At 39.8% G+C, this 20236-nt stretch overlaps 1 protein-coding gene across 15 annotated transcripts in view; it reads left to right on the top strand.

Moving 5' to 3' along the window:
- The window catches only part of nrxn1a (neurexin 1a), a 1799241-nt gene that overhangs the window by 28823 nt on the left and 1750182 nt on the right, over nucleotides 1-20236 (top strand). For 13 of the 15 annotated variants that reach the window (XM_063055854.1, XM_063055852.1, XM_063055847.1 and 10 more), the window contains exons 2-3: nucleotides 1127-1218; nucleotides 13458-13539. The gene's annotated coding sequence lies outside the window, so the exon portion shown is untranslated. The remainder of the gene's footprint in view (nucleotides 1-1126; nucleotides 1219-13457; nucleotides 13540-20236) is intronic. The other 2 variants (XM_063055858.1, XM_063055840.1) reach the window with 1 other exon arrangement.

Genomic DNA, 20236 nt, shown 5'->3' with positions numbered 1-20236 from the left:
GCATTTGCACAGTTTCTTCTGCATTTCGGTTGATCTTTCATTGATCCTGTTATGGTTACTATTCTGTAGATTTGCTGTGTATGTCAGCAGGAAAATGAATCTTAGGGTTGTGTCTGGTGACATATTTTGATAATTTTATATCATGCCCTGGTTAAGATTTCTACTGCTTTGTTGCAGGTATTTTATTTTGGCAGTTTCTGTAAAAGCCTGTTTCAGTAGATGTACAAGTAGAATGTTTTGTTTCAGCTAAGATAAGAAGCCCGGCTGTTCAAATTAGGAATGTTCTGTCAGCTAATCAGGATGGTGGGATCTGGAGAAAATACTAGAGAGAGTGGGGCAGAGAGAGATTTATGATGGACAGTAGTGTGATTCATGGTCTTTTGGGCAGGAGCTGCAGAGCGTGATGGGAAGGAAGATGCCGCAGAATGCTGTGGGAAGGAGAGATCCCATAGTAAGAAGTGCTTCATGCAAATGAATGGCTTCGTGGCGGGGCGGGGGGAGGAGGGCAGGAGAGAGAGAGATTGATTTGAGATGGATGTCAAGGGAAGGTCAAATTGTGGTTGGTGGTATCACGCATACTGGCTCTGTAAGTAATGGTCATACCTGGCTTTGGAAGATATTAGCTCCAATGGTAATCAGCACATTTAGACTGGTTTAACTGTAATGGGCCTTTTATTTTCCTTGTCTCTCTTAATAACCAGTTGATGAAGCAGAAATTAGTAAATATATTTTATAATTTTTTTAATGCCATACAAGATCTGTTATTTCTTGCTGACAGATAATTGGATATGGGTAGTATTTACACAGCATTCGCTCAATCAAGGATCCGTTAATCGGAACATCTCAACTTATCTGTTTGGCTGAACTCCAAATCATACTGACCTTAAATGTATATCGTTTGTGAAAGTGAGCATTCTGCTAACAGCTTATGTGACTTAGTAGTGAGAAGCAGCTATCAAGCCAAGTTTGCATATCAGCCCAGTGAGGGGATTATATTTTCTTTGAACTTTTTTTTAATCCTCTATTGTCCTTTCATTTTTGATACTGTTTTCTTTCCATTATTCTCTCTCTTGTTGCCTTAAGTTTTTTTTGCCACTCACCTGTTTTCTTTGACTTTTGTTCGTAGACTTGTCTACCCAGCGAACAAGCAAATGGAGAAGTTGCCGTGCAGGCTCATTGGTGGGTCTGGGAAGTGAAGTTGAGCGGATGAGCGAGCAGGTGAGTAGTGGTAATTGAGTAGAAGAGCTGGTGGGATGACTGTGTTGTCCAGTTTCTGAGAAATGGACAATCTTATAGTTATATTGAAATTGTCCTGCAGAACCCTAAAGCTATCTTCCAGTGTCTTATAAAGAAACCTATGCAAAGTAACTTGTGGTTGTAGGCAATATCCTGGTCCATCAACAGCAGTGAAGATGATAAATAAATTGTAGGATTGAATCTGACTATTCCTGAAGTAGAGATATAAGATTTTTCTGGGATGTTTGAATAAGCTTATGTGAACAAAACATTGGCTGTAATAGGCCTTTTTTTTTGCAGGGATGGAAAAAATAAGTGTCTTTAATCATTGATTTTTTTAATAATGCATTGTGCTGCTCACCAAAAACCAGAAATGATAGTCAGAGAATAATACAGCATGAAAACAGGCCCTTGGTCCCAGTTATCGTAGTACCCATTAAACTAGTCCCATGTGCCTGCATTTAGTCCATATTCACCAAAACTCCTATCCATGTACTTATTCTAATATCTTTTAAATTTTGTTTTTGTGCTTTGCTCAACCACTTTCTCCAGAAGCTGATTCAATGGCCATACTATCCTCTGCCTGAAGAAGTTGTCCCTCATATCCTGTTTAAATCTCACCTTAAGCATATGTCCTCTAGTTTTCGCTTCTCCTCTATATCTCTCATGATTTTGTAGACCTCTGTAAGGTCTTCCTTCAATCTCTTGCTTTCCAAGCAATAAAGTCCTAGTCTACCCAATCACTTCCTATATTATGTGCTCAACAATACTGGGCCATATATCTGCCATTTTAATAGCATTGCAATGCAATGCCACTCTGCATTGATGTTATTTTAGGCAGAGAAAGAGGAAAATGTTAGGAGCCAAGAAGTACCCATCAGAAAAGTGAAGGAAGGAAATTGCATTACTATTTGGTTATAATTTAAACAGTTTTGCCCACGCTGTTCATATGACATGCTTTATGGCATTCAACAATACAGTCCCACAGGCCTTGGTAAACAAACTCCTGATCCTCGGACTAAATACACTATTGTACAACTGGGTGTTGTACTTCCTAACAAACAGACCTCAGATGGTCAGGGTGCGCAACCACTCCTCCCTCCCCATCATCCTCAATATGGGTTCCCTCTAGGGCTGTGTGCTGAGCCCACTGCTGTATGCTGTGCTCACACGTGAGCGAGCACCCGACCGATCACATTTTCAAATTTGCCGATGACTCCAACGGTGGTGGGGCTCATCAGTAACGATGATGAGACAGCCTACAGAGAGGAGGCGGAAGAGCTCAAGGCCTGATGCCTAGCAAATAACCTTTTCCTCAATGTCAGTGAGACAAAGAAGATGGTTATTGACTTCAGGATGTATTTGGAGTAACAATATTTTGTTTACATTTGCATACGGGAAATGACATTAAACATCTTGAATTTCTTGATTTTTTTTGTCTGAATTTTCAGTCTAGGAAATCAATTAATATACAAATGTAGTTCTAAAACCTACTAATAATGGAAGAGAAATGAAAACTACAGGTCCAAGCAAGTTTGTAAGTTTGTAATGTGCTCAGTTGATACTTGTCTACAGACTGCAAGTTGAAGCTTAATATGGAAAATACTAAGCATGCATTTTATTTGATAAATAGGCATATTTTGACAAACAAGCTACTGCCGCCCAACCCAGAGTTTAGGGGAAGCAGAGAATCATCTAACAAGAGAGAGTTCAAATTTTAATAAAAAGCAGAGGCAGGGATTGTTTACATGAATGGTGGGGGAAAAGATATACAAGACAACAGGAATAATGAGAAGTTTTCAACAGAGAAAAAGTAAATTGTAAAGAGGAATGAAATTAATGCATGCAAAGCAATAAGGATGTTGAGATATGATTTGTCAGAAGGGGAGCATCAGGGAGCCAGACAGTTGCAATGAATTTGATAGCAGTTTATTGGATTTGTATTGTAAAATACACAGTACTTTTTCACAGTTTGCTACCCTGATGAGGTGTTCCCCATTCTCTCATGCAGAGAATTGAATATGAAAGTTATACATTTTACAGAAAAGATGCTAGGCAATGTATTTAGAATAGTGTGATTCTGTGGAGATCCAGAACAGCTGCTCCAGCACAAGGAAGAGCAGTTATTCTGATGCATTTACTTTAAGGACATCCAGGTATGTCTCATGTGAAACAGTTGTCTAGATGTTTTGCCTGATGGCCTGAAATAGATGGGCAGTGGAAGGTGCTGTCAAGATCAAACAAGAATCTGTCAATAACTATTCTCAGTGTTCCACGTCTCTCTGAACAAACCATTTCTAAGGATACACGTGGATTGTGTCAGTTGATTTCTAGGAAAATAATAATGATTGTAGACGATGTGCATTCAAAGTGGATTGAAGCAGTTTTCAAAGTAACCGTGTTGTCAAAGTACATGTATGTCACGTATACAACCCTGCAATTTATTTTCTTGCTGCATTCACATAAGAAGAAACACAATAGAATCAATGACAAAACTGCACACAACAAGATGGGCAAACAACCAGTGTGCAAAAGACAATAAGCTGTGCAAATACAAAAAGAAAATAAAATAATAAATAAGCAGTTAATACTCAGATGCTGTTTTCTGGTGACAGCATTCCTTGTTGATGTGATCAATGGTAGAGAGGGCTTTACCTGTGAAGAACTGGGCTGTATCCACTGCATTTTGTAGGCTTTTCCATTCAAGGGCATTGGTGTTTCCATACCAGACCATGGTGCCAGTCAATATACGCTCCACCACACATCTACAGAAGTTTGTTAAAGTTATAGATAACAGGCTGAATGTTTGCAAACTATTAAGAAAATAGAGGTGCTGTTGTGCTTTCTTAGCAATGGCACTTGTGTGCTTGACCCAGGACAGATCCCCTGAAATTATAATGCTGGACAATTGTTAATACTTCAAAGTTGAGTTTACTGTCATGTGTACAAGTACATGTATGCATAAGTACAATGAAAAACACAGTTGTAGTGGCATCACAGGCACATAACATTCGAGACACAGCCTTCACATTGAAAATAACAAAATTATGCATGAAAGAACACATTTAGAACAAAAAATCCATGTGGTCATTGTGCTGCTACACTGAAATAGTGATCAGTGTTATCTCCGTTACTTTAAGAAGTGAATGGTTGAAGGGAAGTAACTTTCTTTGAACCTGGCAGTGTGGGACTTCAGGTTTCTGTACCTTGTGGCCAATGGTAGCTGTGAGAAGATGGTATGGATCAGTTGGTGGGGATTCTTAAGGATTTTTTAAATGTAAAGGCAGTCAAATACCTGATAATGTCACAGTCAGGGCAGTAATGTTTTGTCTTCAAGCATCAGTTAAAAGTAGATTAATAAGAAAAGATATTTATCAGCAGGAGCATTTAAAAGAAATGATACCTTAATCATTATAAACAGCTTCTACAATGTTATCTAAGCTATTTCTTCTGTATCTCACTAAACTTTGTTTTTTCTCTTGGATACATTTAACTGGTTTAAATCATAGCTAGTTTCTCACAAACACATTGTGCACAGTGTTTCTTTTCGTAGTTCAAGTAGATCAAAAGTACTCCATGCAGGTCCACCCAAATATTTTGTACCTCAAAAATAGATCTGATGATTTTTTTTTAAAGAAAAAAACTCAATTTCCAATGTAGGATATTAAAATGAGGTCCTTTAGGCTATAGAGTGTCACTTATTGACGGTTTTAGAAAAATTGAGAGTGTAGTGCAATGTTTACAAAATTAAAGGTTTCTAGGTTGTTTTGTTGCTGAGCTATGCAGAGACACAAAGACGTTTTATTATATATTTTCGATATAAAAAATTTTTTTTGAATGATAATGAACCCCTTTTTACTGGCTGCCTCTAGAGATGCAGCTTGTTACCCCCCACCAGCAGCCACTGGACTCAGTGCTGAGCAAACCACCTTTCTCAGACTCTGTATATCTAGGGTAGATGTGACTTGGGTCCCGCCAAACCCGGGAGGTTGGGGTGTCTCGCCTGAATCCCGAGCTGTGTGAATACTCTGTAAATTACTGTCTCCTTACAATCACCTGTCAGCAAGAAATAACAGATCGTACACTGCATACAATTGTAAAGAAAGTATATTTATGAATGTTAACTTAACCAAACAGTAATCAGAATCAGATTTATTATCACCAGCATGTGACGTGAAACTTGTTAACTTAGCAGCAGCAGTTCAATGCAATACATAATCTAGCAGAGAAAAAATATGATAATAATAATAAATAAACAAGTAAATCAATTACGTATATTGAATAGATTTTTTAAAGTGCAAAAACAGAAATACTGTATATTTTTTAAAAAGTGAGGTCATGTCCAAAGATTCAATATCCATTTAGGAATCAGATGGCAGAGGGGAAGAAGCTGTTCCTGAATCGCTGAGTGTGTGCCTTCAGGCTTCTGTACTTCCTGCCTAACGGGAACGGTGAGAAAATGGCATGCCATGGGTGCTGGAGGTCCTTAATAATGGACACTGCCTTTCTGAGACACAGTTCCCTAAAGATGTCCTGGGTACTTCGTAGGCTAGTACCCAAGACGGAGCTGACTAGGTTTACAACCTTCTGCAGTTTCTTTCAGTCCTGTGCAGTAGCCCCTCCATACCAGACAGCGATGCAGCCTGTCAGAATGCTCTCCATGGTACAACTATAGAAGTTTTTGAGTGTATTTGTTGACATGCCAAATCTCTTCAAACTCCTAATAAAGTATAGCTGCTGTCTCGCCTTCTTTATAACTACATTGATATGCTGGGACCAGGTAAGATCTTCAGAGATCTTGACACCCAGGAACTTGAAGCTGCTCACTCTCTCCACTTCAGGTCCCTCTATGAGGATTGGTATGTGTTTCTTCATCTGACCCTTCCAGAAGTCCACAATCAGCTCTTTTACCTTATTGATATTGAGTGCCAGGTTGTTGCTGCGACACTACTCCACTAGTAGGCATATATCACTCCTGTACGCCCTCTCGTCTCCACCTGAGATTCTACCAGCAATGGTTGTATTGTCAATAAATTTATAGATGGTATTTGAGCTATGCCTAGCCACACAGGTGTATACAGAGAGTAGAGCAATGGACTAAGCACACACCGCTGAGGTGCGCCAGGGGTTATTAAAGAAAGGAAAGAAAAAGAACCAAAAGGGCCCATCATAATTAAATGTCAAATATGCACAGGTTGGAGCTCAAATCTTCCACAAGCTGTTGTGTCTAATATACTCATGGCACTAACTCCTAATCACTGATCCCTCTTGGGCTTCTTCAGATCACGCATCCCCTCTGGAGCAAATCCTACAGCTGGTTTTCTCGAGGTTCTTCTTTCTCCATCTCCTGCTGCAAAGGACTGTGTCCCACCTCAGTGTCCATCACAAAACCTCTGCCCCAGCATTTTGTTGAATCTTCTCCCAGTTGCACCATCCTGATAGGATGATACAAGGTTCCTAAGCATCCCTTATCTTTAACAGTAACCCAACCACTACCAGCAAAACACATTGCTTCTACTGAGAACCATTGTGTGAAATGCCCTACAACATTAACACTAAAATCTTTAACAGAGCATTGCACTTATATGAAAAAGACATCTGCTACATCTCTTGATTCCCTATTATTTATGGTGGTGTTATATCCCCTAAAACTTGACCTTTCCTGGAGGAATCTTTATTGCAATGCCTTTTTTTAATCTTGGGTTATTAGACAAAATTAAGATCTAAAATAGCCTGTTCACTGACTGGTTCATTCAAGGATGTATCAGTGCAAGAAACTATCTAAAGTGTAATGTATGAATTCATCTTCCAAATTATTCTTGCCAGTTTGATTAAATTCTCCCAGCAGAAATTTACATCTGACACACTTGAGTCTTTCTCACAGCCACATTCCCCATAATGAACCTGCGAGTGTGTAATCTCCCTATCCTGTTTAATTATGAATTGAGCTTCAAATTGCATATCTGATCCATATTTCACAATGCCATTTGTTTGTTTGTCCTTCGTTATTATCATTTTTGCATTCCTTCCGAAATCTTTGTTCAATGTGAGTGGTGATTCATTTCTTTAATATTCTCTTTGATTACCACTTAGGATCCAATTAGCCGTAATTCAATTCCCTGGGTTTAAAGTTGTGTTAAAGGCAAAAAATGAGGGGTGGGTGGCAAGGAGAGTGACCTGGCAAAGCATGTCCATAATGCTGTTTGTATTGGATGAATATTGCTGATGTAATTGTGATTACAAAATTAAAAATGAGTAAGAAATTTGCTCAATTTTGGTGTAAAACTGAGGAAGCAGTGAATGGCTACTGGGAGTATCGATAGATTCTTCCTCCATCATTGTCCTGCATTCTATGAGCTCTTCTGCATTTAACAGTGGTAGGAGGATGCTGGTGCAATTTTGATTTGGATAATGGAAAATAGACCACAATGATAATGAGGTCTTCTATCCAGCATTCAATTTTAAATGTGTTGAAGCAAAATTTTTGTCCTCTTTCATTTGTTTTGCTGAGTTCCTTATTTATTAATCACACTAATCTCAAAAACTCATTTTCAAATTGTCTGTGGTTTTGTTCTAATTTTGCTCTGCAATATTCCCTGGCCTTCTATTTCAGAATGTACTGACACTATATATCTCAACACTTCTCCCTACCTATTATATATAGTCAGAATTTGGAGGTGGACTATCAATTAATCACAATTTGTGCAACTAACGTGAAGACATTAACTTCGGGTGTTTTTGTTTCACAAGGAAATGGTTTACATTTGACCAACAGTATCAACAACAACATCTATTGCCAGTGCCCAAGCCACTATCTTGAACAGCAGCAGTTCTTCTATGGTCCCACGTGGCTGGTCATTTGAGAATTCAAGGTTTTAGGCTGAGCAGTGATGACAGATGGTGTTACATCTGGATATTGTATAACTTGGAGAAGAACCTGCAGTTGGGGATAAAGCTGCTGCCCTGGTCCTTATTTGTGATAGAAACCAATTTGGAGATGCTTTTGGAGTACCCCAGGCAAAAACAAATCAGAGTATTTTGCAGATGATGTACATTGCTCCCATCATGCAATGATAGCAGAGTGAATGGCATGCTAGTCCGGTGGGCCACTTTCTCCTGAATTTGATGCAGAAAGGAAGCTTTTGACCTGATTAGTGGCCATCATATTTATGTGGCTAGTCCAGTTGAATTTCTGGTCACAGGTGAGTATTATGTTTTGTAACTCCAAAGCATCAAAGTAATTGAAAAAAAAATACTGAGGCTGGGATAACTTGTGGAAGTTTGGTTTTACTTCTTCAGTGAGGTACGCACATATGAAGTGGTGGTGTAATGATGTATGCCATTCATGTACTTCATGCATGTAGCCCATAATGAATTATGTAAACAGAGAAAGAATGCTTAATCAATATATTTACAATATTACTCGTTACTGTATATATATCTATCAATCTTCAGCCCTGAAGATTAATCACTGTGGAGAATTTTTTACTTTTGTGGGATAACATCTTTCTTGAAAAAGTGGGGGGCGGGTTGCTTTGATTGGCAGGTGAGACTTGTGGCTGTGAAATAATCTCAGGTTCTGTGGCCTCCTCTGTGGTGGTTATAGGAGCTGGCTTTGGGACTACGGGAACTGGTTCTGACAGCTCTAGACACCTTTCTTCTCTAACAGTTGTGTCTGCTGTCCTCAACTGATCAATGTGTCATCTCCAGATGACGTCAGCTGCATTTTCCACTGTGTAGGAGGGTGGTCCAGTTCTATCCTTAATCTTTCCAAGTGCCCACTTTTGTTCACCTCTGTAGTCCCTTGCCAGGACTGCTTGTCCAGGAGTGAAACATTGAGCCTCATTGTTTGAGGAGCTCTCAGCTTGTCTCAGCTGTTTGTCCCTCCTACTCCATTTGAGATTGGGTTTGAGAAGATCCAAGGGTCGACCCAGGAGCAGCATAGTTGCTGAGTTGTTGGTTGTGCAGTGTGCTACATTAGAATATATGTAAGGAGGAAATTGCCGAGCTTCTGATTCAGTGTAGTGTGTTCTGCTGACGTTGTTCACAGATTCTGAACAAACCTTTCTGCCAAGCTATTTGTAGCTGGGTGATATGGTGCGGATATAATGTCTTATTCCATTCATTTTCAGCAAAGACTGAAACTTTTCTGCAATAAACAGTGGTCCATTGTCACTGACTAAGTACGCTGGAATACGAGTCCTTGAGAAGAGACTTCTCAGGATGTCAACAGTTTGCAAAGTTGCAATGGAAGCCATTGGGAACTTTTCTGGCCACTTTGTAGCTGCATACTTTATTACCAAGAAATTTGTGCCCATGAATGGTCCGGCAAAATTCACAGGACTCCCCTGCCAGGGCAATGCAATCTATTCCTAGGCTTGAAGCGGAGTTGCTGTTGGCATTTTCTGGACGTGTTGGCATCCCAAACAGTGCACAAAAAGCTACTTACTCTGCTGATCTATCCCAGGCCACTAGACAGTGCTTCAGCCCAGCTCTTTCATTTTGACCATGCCTAGATGACTAGCATGTAGTGTAGCTCCTGCTGTCATCTTGTACGTTGCAACAAATCTCAATCTCCACTTAAGGCAATCTCCATCAAGAGCAAGGTTTTGCTCTTGGGTAGCCTCCAACCTGATGGCATGAACATTGACTTCTCTAACTTCCGCTAAGGCCCCACCTCCCCCTCGTACCCCATCTGTTACTCATTTTTATGCACACATTCTTTCTCTCACTCTCCTTTTTCTCCCTCTGTCCCTCTGAATATACCTCTTTCCCATCCTCTGGGTCACCCCCCTCCCCTTGTCTTTCTTCCCGGACCTCCTGTCCCATGATCCTCTCGTATCCCCTTTTGCCTATCACCTGTCCAGCTCTTGGCTCTATCCCTCCCCCTCCTGTCTTCTCCTATCATTTTGGATCTCCCCCTCCCCCTCCCCCTCCAACTTTCAAATCCCTTACTCACTCTTCCTTCAGTTAGTCCTGACGAAGAGTCTCGGCCTGAAACGTCGACTGCACCTCTTCCTATAGATGCTGCTTGGCCTGCTGCGTTCACCAGCAACTTTGATGTATTTTGCCAGCGCTGGTTAAAAAATGGGGGAATTGCTGCACACTCCGGCCTCTTTGGGTTGCCAAGTAGACAGTGTGGGGTCTTTACTGGTTTTCCTTTGGATCATATCTTCCGTATTAGGGAAACTTTTGATTTGTACCAGGGAGAATATATCAAGCAGGATGTCCTCTTTTGTAAATTTTTCAGCTGTTTAGTTTTCCAAAGGTAAATGGGACAATGCATCATCATTTCCATGATTAGTTGTCTCCTAGAATTCGATCTTGTAATTGAGACCATCAGGACACTGGAGGCAAACACTTACTGATTCAGGATTAGCTTCTTTTCCTCTCTCTGCTATCAGATTTCTAAATAGACATTGAACCCATGAAACTACCTCATGACTTTTCCTTTTCTCCCCCCCCCCCCATTTGGCACAACCTAATTTAAAATTTTAAAATGTATGTACTTTAATTTACAGTGTTTATTACGTATTGCAATATACTGCTGCTGCATAACAAATTTCACAGCATATTCTGGTGATCTTAAATCTGATACTGATTTAGGCTGTTGCTATTAGTGGAATACACTTCTGTGGACTGAAAATGGACATTACTGATTGAAGATTGAAAATAAGGTTAAGTTCTCTCCAATATAACTACTGGCTGGAACGTTTTATACCCTAGACCAAACTCAAGGCCTTTCTGTCAATCTGTACGTAATTTTTCTCTGCGGTGGTAGGAAAATGTGATGCGAAAGATATGTGAAGTTCACTTCCATTACGACATGATTGCACCTATACCATAAGGTGAGGTGTCACAGGCAAGCTTCACTGGGCATTGTGGATCATAATTTGAGTGCAGTGTCTGATGTCACCATTTCTGTTACCTTTGTCCGTTGCCATTTCTTCCTGATCTGTAGTAATGAGTTCAAAGGGTGGAGCACAGTAGCCAGTAGCATGGTTTTGATGGTGACCTTAAAGTCATCTCAGATCCTGACAGGCCCATTCCTGGTTAGTGGGACCACTGGCGATGCCCATGGGCTGCACTCAACATTGGAAAGAATTCCTTCACTCTCAATCCACCTTAATGACTAATTTATCATGCATGGTATAAGGAACTGCACAGGCTTTGTAAAACTTGGTGTGGAATTTTCATTTAACACTACTTAACCCTTGATATATTTGAGTTTTCCAATGCCATTCTTGAAAATTGCTGTGGCATCATCAAGTGCCTTTCTTAATTCGCTTTCAATTGACTTTATTGCAGTAGATATGGCATGCAAATTGTGGATGAATCTCCAATCAAGTTGTAGAGTTGTAGTTGTCTCAACCAATCATGGCCCCACAATGGCAGCTTCATGTTGTTACCATATTCAACCCCATTGTGGCTTGTTGGTTGTTGTATTTCACTATTACAAATGTCATTCACACAGGAGTTACATTTTCTCTAGTGTAAGTTCTTAATCGGATATCTGCAGGCTTCAGTTCAGAATCTTCAAAATGACATTCAAACTGATTTTGTAGAATGACTGAAACAGCCAAGCTAGTTTCATTTCCATTTTGATTTATAGTCCAATTCCATTTTAATTAATTTGCCATACATTTCTGGTGTAATCCATATTGCTTGTCTCTTGTCAGTTTTCACACTATATATCTCAAGGCTAAGCAGTCCTGTGTCACTCTCATCATTATCAGATTTTTCATCAACAGCATGCAGATTATATTTTTTTTTCATCCCCATGCAGTCCATTTATTTTTGCCTGCCCAACATGCTCTTGGTACGTGTTCGACTTTGTTGCATTTTCTGCAAGCTTCACCTTTAAGCTGACATTAGTCTGGTGTATGTGAGCTCCTGTCACAATGTTAACACAATTTATTCAGCCATGCAGATTTCAGTTTAGACAATGCAATTTTGTTCATGCTTACTTTCATTCCAGAATGCAATTCACTTGCATCTCTGGCTACAGTTTTCATTGATAGAGAAATTTCAACTGTTCTTTAAACGTGAGTTGTGCTTTAGTTAGGAGCTGTTTTTGAATACTTTCTTGTAAGATTCCACAAACTAAACAATCTTTCAGTGAATCATTAATCCCATCAATGAACTAACAATGCTCAGACAACTTCTTCAACTCAATTACATACACTGAAATGGACACCCCTTCCTTTTGATTTCACTTATGAAACCTAAAGCATTCTGCAATCAACAATGGTTCTGGTTCATAATGTTCCTGCATTTCTTTTATGATATCAGCAAAGTTCATTTTGGCTGGTTTTGATGCAGCAGTAAAATTCTAAGCAAATTATTTGCTCTTCTACCAGTTACACTCACCAAAACTGGTATTTGTTTCTCATTGGCTATTCCATTTTCTCTGTCACACTCTGTCTCTCCTTCAGAAGAGGAAAACTGCTGCATTTCAAGCGGTAGGTAGTTGTCTTGGGTTCATTTTAAAACTTGCACATCACCACAGTTATGTTTTATAACTCCACTAAACATGGAGCTGGGGATAACTCCTATATGTTTAGTTTTTACTTTAGTGGTGTGCGCATATGGTGGCGTGGCGATGTATGCCATTTAATGTACTTTGTACATATAACCTATAATTAATTGTGTAAACAAAGAATGCTTAATCAAACAATGTATTTACAATATTGCTCTAATATTACTGAAATATTAAGGATACAACAGTGAACCTTAGAATGTTGATGGTGTGGCTGGTTAGACCTTCGCCAGTTAGAATTTCCAAGACACAGCTTCTTTTCACGCTCTGCAGTATCTGTATATTGTCCCTGACTTTCTGTCTGCAGAAATAAACTGTTTGATCTGCTGATGAATTGCAAATAATATCAAACATTGTAGTGGATCAATGTCAAATCCGGTTTGAAAATGCACATTGAAAGTTTCTCAATATCTTAAACATTAAGAAATCCTGGAAGTATTATATTAGAAATTAATCAATTCAAAATTAAAATATTTAATATTATTAAAACATTTAATTCAAATATATAACTGTTATTCCATTGATTAATAGTTATTGAAACTGCAATTAATGCACACCATATATATCAGTTACGTGACGTTTTAGTTTAAATTGCACACTAACCTACTTTAGAACCATTTACCAGAATTGTGACTTTAAATTTCTAAACTTAATTTTATTTTTTCCCCCACTTGAAAAAAAGTGTCAAAACTGTTGTCGCCTTCACTTCGTTCACACTGTATCGCCTCTTTTCCCAATGGTCATCTTGGAAGTACAATACAAATGTAAGTTTTTACTCTTTTTCTCATGTAAGCTAAGCTTTTAAATCTGTTATTTTTAAACTTAAATTATTATTTTTGCTGTACGTTGTATCTCTTTGACAATAATCACTAATGAACTAAATTTGACTGCAATGACTGGGGCAAGTCTTTTCTTCCTTCCTTCATGCATGCATCTGTACTTTGTTTTTGCTAACCATCCCTATTCCAAAGTTTGATTCAGAGATACAGCACAATAATAGGCCCCTGCAGCCCACTGAGACCAATTACACCTATGTGACCAATTCACCTGCTACCGTTACATCTTTGGAATATGGAGGAAACCATGGGGAGAATGTACAAATTCTTTACAGACAGTGGCGGAATTGGACCCAGGTCGTGGGCATTGTGATTGCATTAGGCTAACTGCTAAGCTATCGTGCTGTCCAGTGTTCTTCCATAATCATTCATTTCAGTGAGGTTAAATACTGTCTATCTAATCAGAACCAGAACATCATCTGCAAATTGCTTCCCTTCTCAAGGTCCACCATTACTTTTAATGTCTTCCAAGGATTTGTCTTTAGCCCTCTGTTTCTCATCCATATGCTATTCCTTGGTAACGTTATTCAAAAATAACGACAATTTCCACACAATTACAACTTAACTTGGATTAATCTACAATCTTTCTAGGCCCTTTTTCTAAAATGTTATTATTTGGAGTCAAATTAAGTATAGGGAAGCTAACAAATTGAATTTCAGCTTATCATTCTGCACTAAAACAATTTCCTGCTCATTATCTATTGCTGCCTGCTGGCCCACTCACTACTCGTACACCTTTTTGCACTCTGAGTAATTTCTCTCTTGCTTCCCTCTCTCAAACATCCCCTTTCCCCTCAGCGTTTGATCATGCTCTTTCCCCTTCACTCCTCCGCGTGTGTTCGCTTCTGTTGTCCTCTTGCCCTCCCTCACTTCTATCTCTTCCTGTTGCCACTCACTCAAAAGCACTTCCATTTAGTATATTTGCATGGTGCACTGCCAGAAGAAAGCGGCGTTCATCACAGACCTCCACTGACTAGAGCATGCCCTCTTCACTACCATAAGGTAGGAAGTAGAGGCCTTGGGTCCCATATTACCAGGTTCAGGAAGAGTTATTACCCTCCAACAAAAAGGTTCCTGAACCGGTGTGGATAACTTCATTCACCACTATTCTGAACTGAATCTATGATCTGCAGACTTTTAAGGACTCTTTACAACTAATATTCTCAGTGTTATTTTTATCTGCACAGCTTGCCTTTTGCATATTGGTGTTTCATTCTTTGTTTATGGATAGTTTTTCATAAAATTGTATTTCTTTTTCTTTGTAAATGCCTGCAAGGAAACTAATCACACAATGGTAGATGGTAGCATATATGTACTTTGATAACAAATTTACTTTGAACTTTGAATTTTCATCAAGTCTGTTTCCTGGTTTCTTGTGTTCAGCTCATTCTATACTCTGGCCTAATTCATCCTTAGTTCCATTCACCTCTTACTTTTCTTACCCACGTTGTCTTGCAACTGATCAATATCTCAATTTTAATAATATCTCTCTACCATTTTAAAACCAAAACTGCAAGCTCTGAAATTCTCTCTTTAGCTTGCTGTACAAATGCTAGTTAATTCATGTGTAAAGTAATTTGCATAAATTATCTGTTTTCATTCATCTCCTAGGGAGTTGCTGCTGTTTTAAATGACCAACAACCTTGCTTAATAGTTTTGCTCTACTGCCACCTGTTGCATAGTTCCCCATAGTACTCCAAGATACTTTGATTTGCATGTACAAAGTGTCTTTCAACTTGGTTCTGCCCTTTGTGGGCTTCCTGTGCAAAACTCTTCTATTCCTTGGGTATGCTGCGTACCACAAGAGTATACTTTTCAAGATCTATCACAAACTTTCCATTTACATTTTGCAACATTTTAAGTTAACCATATTTGAATTCACAAATTCCTGTTTTTATATGCTGGGAGTGGTTTATTGCCTGCTGAAAAAATGCCATTGTTGACTGTTACTGCTGCTGCTTCTCAGTAAGGTTTATAACCTGGTTATTTTGTTAGCAGATCACAGGATATTGCTAATTGCTATTAAGAGCTGTGAAAAATCAAGGTTAGGGTCTTAAAAGCTGAAATGCACCAAGCAGGAGCAGAAGTGGTTCAATGATGTGATCTGCTTGTTGTTTGAAGCATTTTGTTTTGCTCAGTTCAGTTCCCAACTCAAAGTGGAGGCACAGTTCTATATTTAAATTGACATTTATATCATCCTATATTAATCATTAAGTACTGCCTGGTGGAAAGAATGTCTTTGCTAAGGGACTTGTGTAATTCTTCATCCTATTGTACCGAATTAATGATAAAAAATAAGAGTTGACATTACAGCAATATATAACTCGGTAAAAGACAGCTAAAATTTAAAAAAAAGTGCAATTAATTGTTCCATTGTAAGTTCATTTGGGTTTGGTCAACCCGTCTGAAGGCAGGCATAGTGGATGCAAATACGATAGAGGTGTTCAAAAATAGCTGTTTAAGAAGTTCTTAGATGGGCACATAAATTGGCAGAGAATGAAGGGATGGATATTGTTTAGGCAGAAGGGATCAATTTTGTTTAGAGTCGAAGTTGAGCTTATTGTTCTGTGTGTAGTTCCAAAGGAAAGAAAAAGTACCTGTCGCAGCATTGCAGGCAGATAGCATCAGATACGCAACATTCACAAGAAAAAAAATAAAGCATATGTTATCATTAGTTCCATACACTATTGTGAGCTGAAGGACCAGTCCCTATGCTCAAGAGGTACACCTCTGGATGTTGCAGTAATCACAAGTGAGGTGGAATATCTAGTCAAGTGGAAGAAGGCAGCATACATGAGGTTTAAGAAGCAAGGATCAGATGGGTCTATTGAGGAATATAGGGTAGCAAGAAAGGAGCTTAAGAAGGGGCTGAGAAGAGCAAGAAGGGGGCATGAGAAGGCCTTGGCGAGTAGGGTAAAGGAAAACCCCAAGGCATTCGTCAATTATGTGAAGAACAAAAGGATGACAGGAGTGAAGGTAGGACTGATCAGTGATAAAGGTGGGAAGATGTGCCTGGAGGCTGTGGAAGTGAGCGAGGTCCTCAATGAATACTTCTCTTCGGTATTTGCCAATGAGAGGGAACTTGATGATGGTGAGGACAATATGAGTGAGGTTGATGTTCTGGAGCATGTTGATATTAAGGCAGAGGAGGTGTTGGAGTTGTTAAAATACATGGTCTGATCAGGGAGAGTCAGCATAGCTTTGTGAAGGGCAGATCATGTCTAACAAGCGTGATAGAGTTCTTTGAGGAGGTGACCAGGCATATAGATGAGGGTATTGCAGTGGATGTGATCTATATGGATTTTAGTAAGGCATTTGACAAGGTTCCATATGGTAGGCTTATTCAGAAAGTCAGAAGGCATGGGATCCAGGGAAGTTTGGCCAGGTGGATTCAGAATTGACTTGCCTGCAGAAGGCAAAGGGTCATGGTGGAGGGAGTACATTCAGATTGGAGGATTGTGACTAGTGGTGTCCCACAAGGATCCATTCTGGGACCTTTACTTTTCATGATTTTTATTAACGACCTGGATGTGGGGTAGAAGGGTGGGTTGGGAAGTTTGCAGACGACACAAGGGTTGGTGGTGTTGTAGAGGATTGTCGCAGATTGCAGAGAGACATTGATAGGTTGCAGAAGTGGGCTGGGAAGTGGCAGATGGAGTTCAACCCAGAGAAGTGTGAGGTGGTACACTTTGGAAGGACAAACTCCAAGGCAGAGTACAAAGTAAATGGCAGGATACTTGGTAGTGTGGAGGAGCAGAGGGAGCTCGGGGTACATGTCCACAGATCCCTGAAAGTTGCCTCACAGGTAGATAGGTTAGTTAAGAAAGCTTATGGGATGTTAGCTTTCATAAGTCGAGGGATAGAGTTTAAGAGTTGCGATGTAATGATGCAACTCTATCAAACTCTGGTTAGGCCACACTTGGGGTCTGTGTCCAGTTCTGGTCGCCTCACTATAGGAAGGATGTGGAAGATTGGAAAGGGTACAAAGGAGATTTACCAGGAGATGCTGCCTGGTTTAGAGAGTATGCATTATGATCAGAGATTAAGGGAGCTAGGGCTTTACTCTTTGGAGAGGAGGAGGATGAGAGGAGACATGATAGAGGTATACAAGATATTAAGAGGAATAGATAGAGTGGATAGCTAGTGCCTCTTCCCCAGGGCACCACTGCTCAGTACAAGAGGACATGGCTTTAAGGTAAGGGGTGCGAGGTTCAAGGGGGATATTAGAGGAAGGTTTTTTACTCAGCGAGTGGTTGGTGCGTGGAATGCACTGCCTGAGTCAGTGGTGGAGGCAGATACACTAGTAAAATTTAAGAGACCACTAGACAGGTATATGGAGGAACTTAAGGTGGGAGGTTATATGGGAGGCAGGGTTTGAGAGTCAGCACAACATTGTGGGCCGAAGGGCCTGTACTGTGCTGTACTGTTCTATGTTCTATGAAATCTATATTGCCATCCAGATCAGGAAAAAGAAATGTCCTACATAAGTAGTGCCAAAAAAGAGAAGATGTAGTGAGTTAGTGTACGTGATGATAGAAGGGAAGAAGCTGTTCCTTAAATACTGAGTGTGTGGCTTCAGGTTTCTGTACTTCTTCCTTAATGGTAGCAGTGAGAGGAGATTATTTCCTCGAGTGATGGGAGTCCTTAATGATGGATGCTACCTTTTTGAGGTATTGCCTTTTGAAGATGTCCTCAGTGCACGGGTGGCTAGTGTCCATGCTGGAGTTGGCCGAGTTATAATTTTCTGCAGCTTTTTTCTGATCCTGGGCAGTGGCCCATTTATTCCAGACAATGATACAGCCAGGTAGAATGCTCTTCATAGTACTTCTGTAGAAATTTGCCCGTGTCTTTGGCGATATGCCCTCCTCCTTAACCACCATTGAGGGTATCAAATAGTCCTTCTAGCTGAGGCCACACTTCATCTGCAATTCTGTCAGAGTTATTGATTTTATCCGATGTTCTTGATGCAGCCTCCTGTACATCAGTGATCCAGTGCAGATTGGGTGACGGCTTTACTGAGCTTGTTTACTCTGCCGCAAAAGGTAGGGTCTTGCAGTGGTCACCCATTTCAATTCGACTTCCCATTCCCATTCTGACATTCTGTCCATGGCCGCCTCTATTACCCTGGTGAGGCCAACCTCAGGTCAGAGGAGTCACTCCTCATTCTCTCTGGGAAGCTTCCAACCTGATGACATATACATTGATTTCTCCAATTTACGGTAATTTCTACCCCTCCCTCCTTGCCTCTTTTACTGTTCCCTATTCCATTTATCCTTTCATCCCTTCTCATCCGCCATCTTATTTCCCTCCATGTTCTTTCCTCCATGGCCAATACCCACTCCTATTAGATTTCTTTTTGTCAGCCCTTTACTTCTTTCACCCATCACTTCCCAGCTTTTTAATTCGTACCCCTCCCCACCTGTTCTCACCTGTCACTGGCCAGCTTGTACTCCTTTTCCTCAACCCCTGCCTTCTTATTCTGTCTTCTACCCCCTTCCCCCTTCCTTTCCAATCCTTATGAAGGGCCCAGAATGTTGAATGTTTATTCCCCTCCATAGATGCTCTCTGACTTGCTGAGGACCTCCAGCATCTTTATGTGTGTTTCTCAATATTTCCAGTGTTTGCAAAATCTCTTCTGTTTATGTAAACTTACAAGCTGCATGAACTTCGTTATGTTGAAAGGAATTGTAATGGATGGTTAAGATTTGCTCCATTGAATCAAGTGATCAAAAGAAATTTCTGTCCAAGTGTAGCTCCGGAAGGAATCCCACCTGCATTGTCAGAAACCAAAGTTTTCAGCAAACAAAGGCTATTGGACCATTAAAGGCTTGATGAGGATTTTTTTGCTGTTAAACAAAATTCATGCTCCATTTGGATGATACATTTTCTGATACCCAGAGCTGATCATGTCCATGTTCATGGAATTGATGGCGTAGCACGTGACCATGATCTTCATGGAGCTATAGAAGCAGCCAAGAACGTGAAGTTCCAATGCAAATGTGTTGCAAAAATTAAAATGCCAGTACTTTGGAATGGTTATAAACACCAGATGGAGGGAAACTAAGCCCAGAAAATGTCATTTGTTGCTGGAATGGAAGCACAAATAAACATGATAGTACTAAAGTTGTCTAAGAATAAACTAGTATACAAATTCTTTCATTCCTCTGATAAAACATTTCACAAACCTGAGAAGTATTGGGAAAAACATACTGAAATAATATCAGCAGTCAAAACTTGAGTTTCAACATTCAAGGAAATAGTGTGCACATTATTTGTCAGTTAATACAGCAACTGGGCTAAAAACACCCTATAATTTTATACATACAAGACACAAGAACAACTCCAGTCCAAAGTAGCGAACAGATAAAATTTCCATCTAATGCACTCACAGTAATAGAAGATGGAGAAAATAAACAAAGTGTCATCAAATTGCAAGGATTAGACTTTAGGTTCCAGATTGTGACTTTCCTCTGAAATACTAAACAGGAATAGGCAAGTAGATGCACTATCTTAGTTGCCACCATAGGAGAAGCATTGCATGGGAGGTTTAGGTGGGCAAATGCACTCGCAAGAAAATATGGCATCAAAAATGTTGAGCAAAATTACGGAAACTGTTAAGTACAAA

This window comes from Mobula hypostoma, chromosome 8 (assembly GCF_963921235.1).
Source record: "Mobula hypostoma chromosome 8, sMobHyp1.1, whole genome shotgun sequence".
Taxonomy (NCBI): domain Eukaryota; kingdom Metazoa; phylum Chordata; class Chondrichthyes; order Myliobatiformes; family Myliobatidae; genus Mobula; species Mobula hypostoma.
Note: the sequence above shows the minus strand (reverse complement) of the source record. Positions and strands in the feature narration are given on the sequence as shown.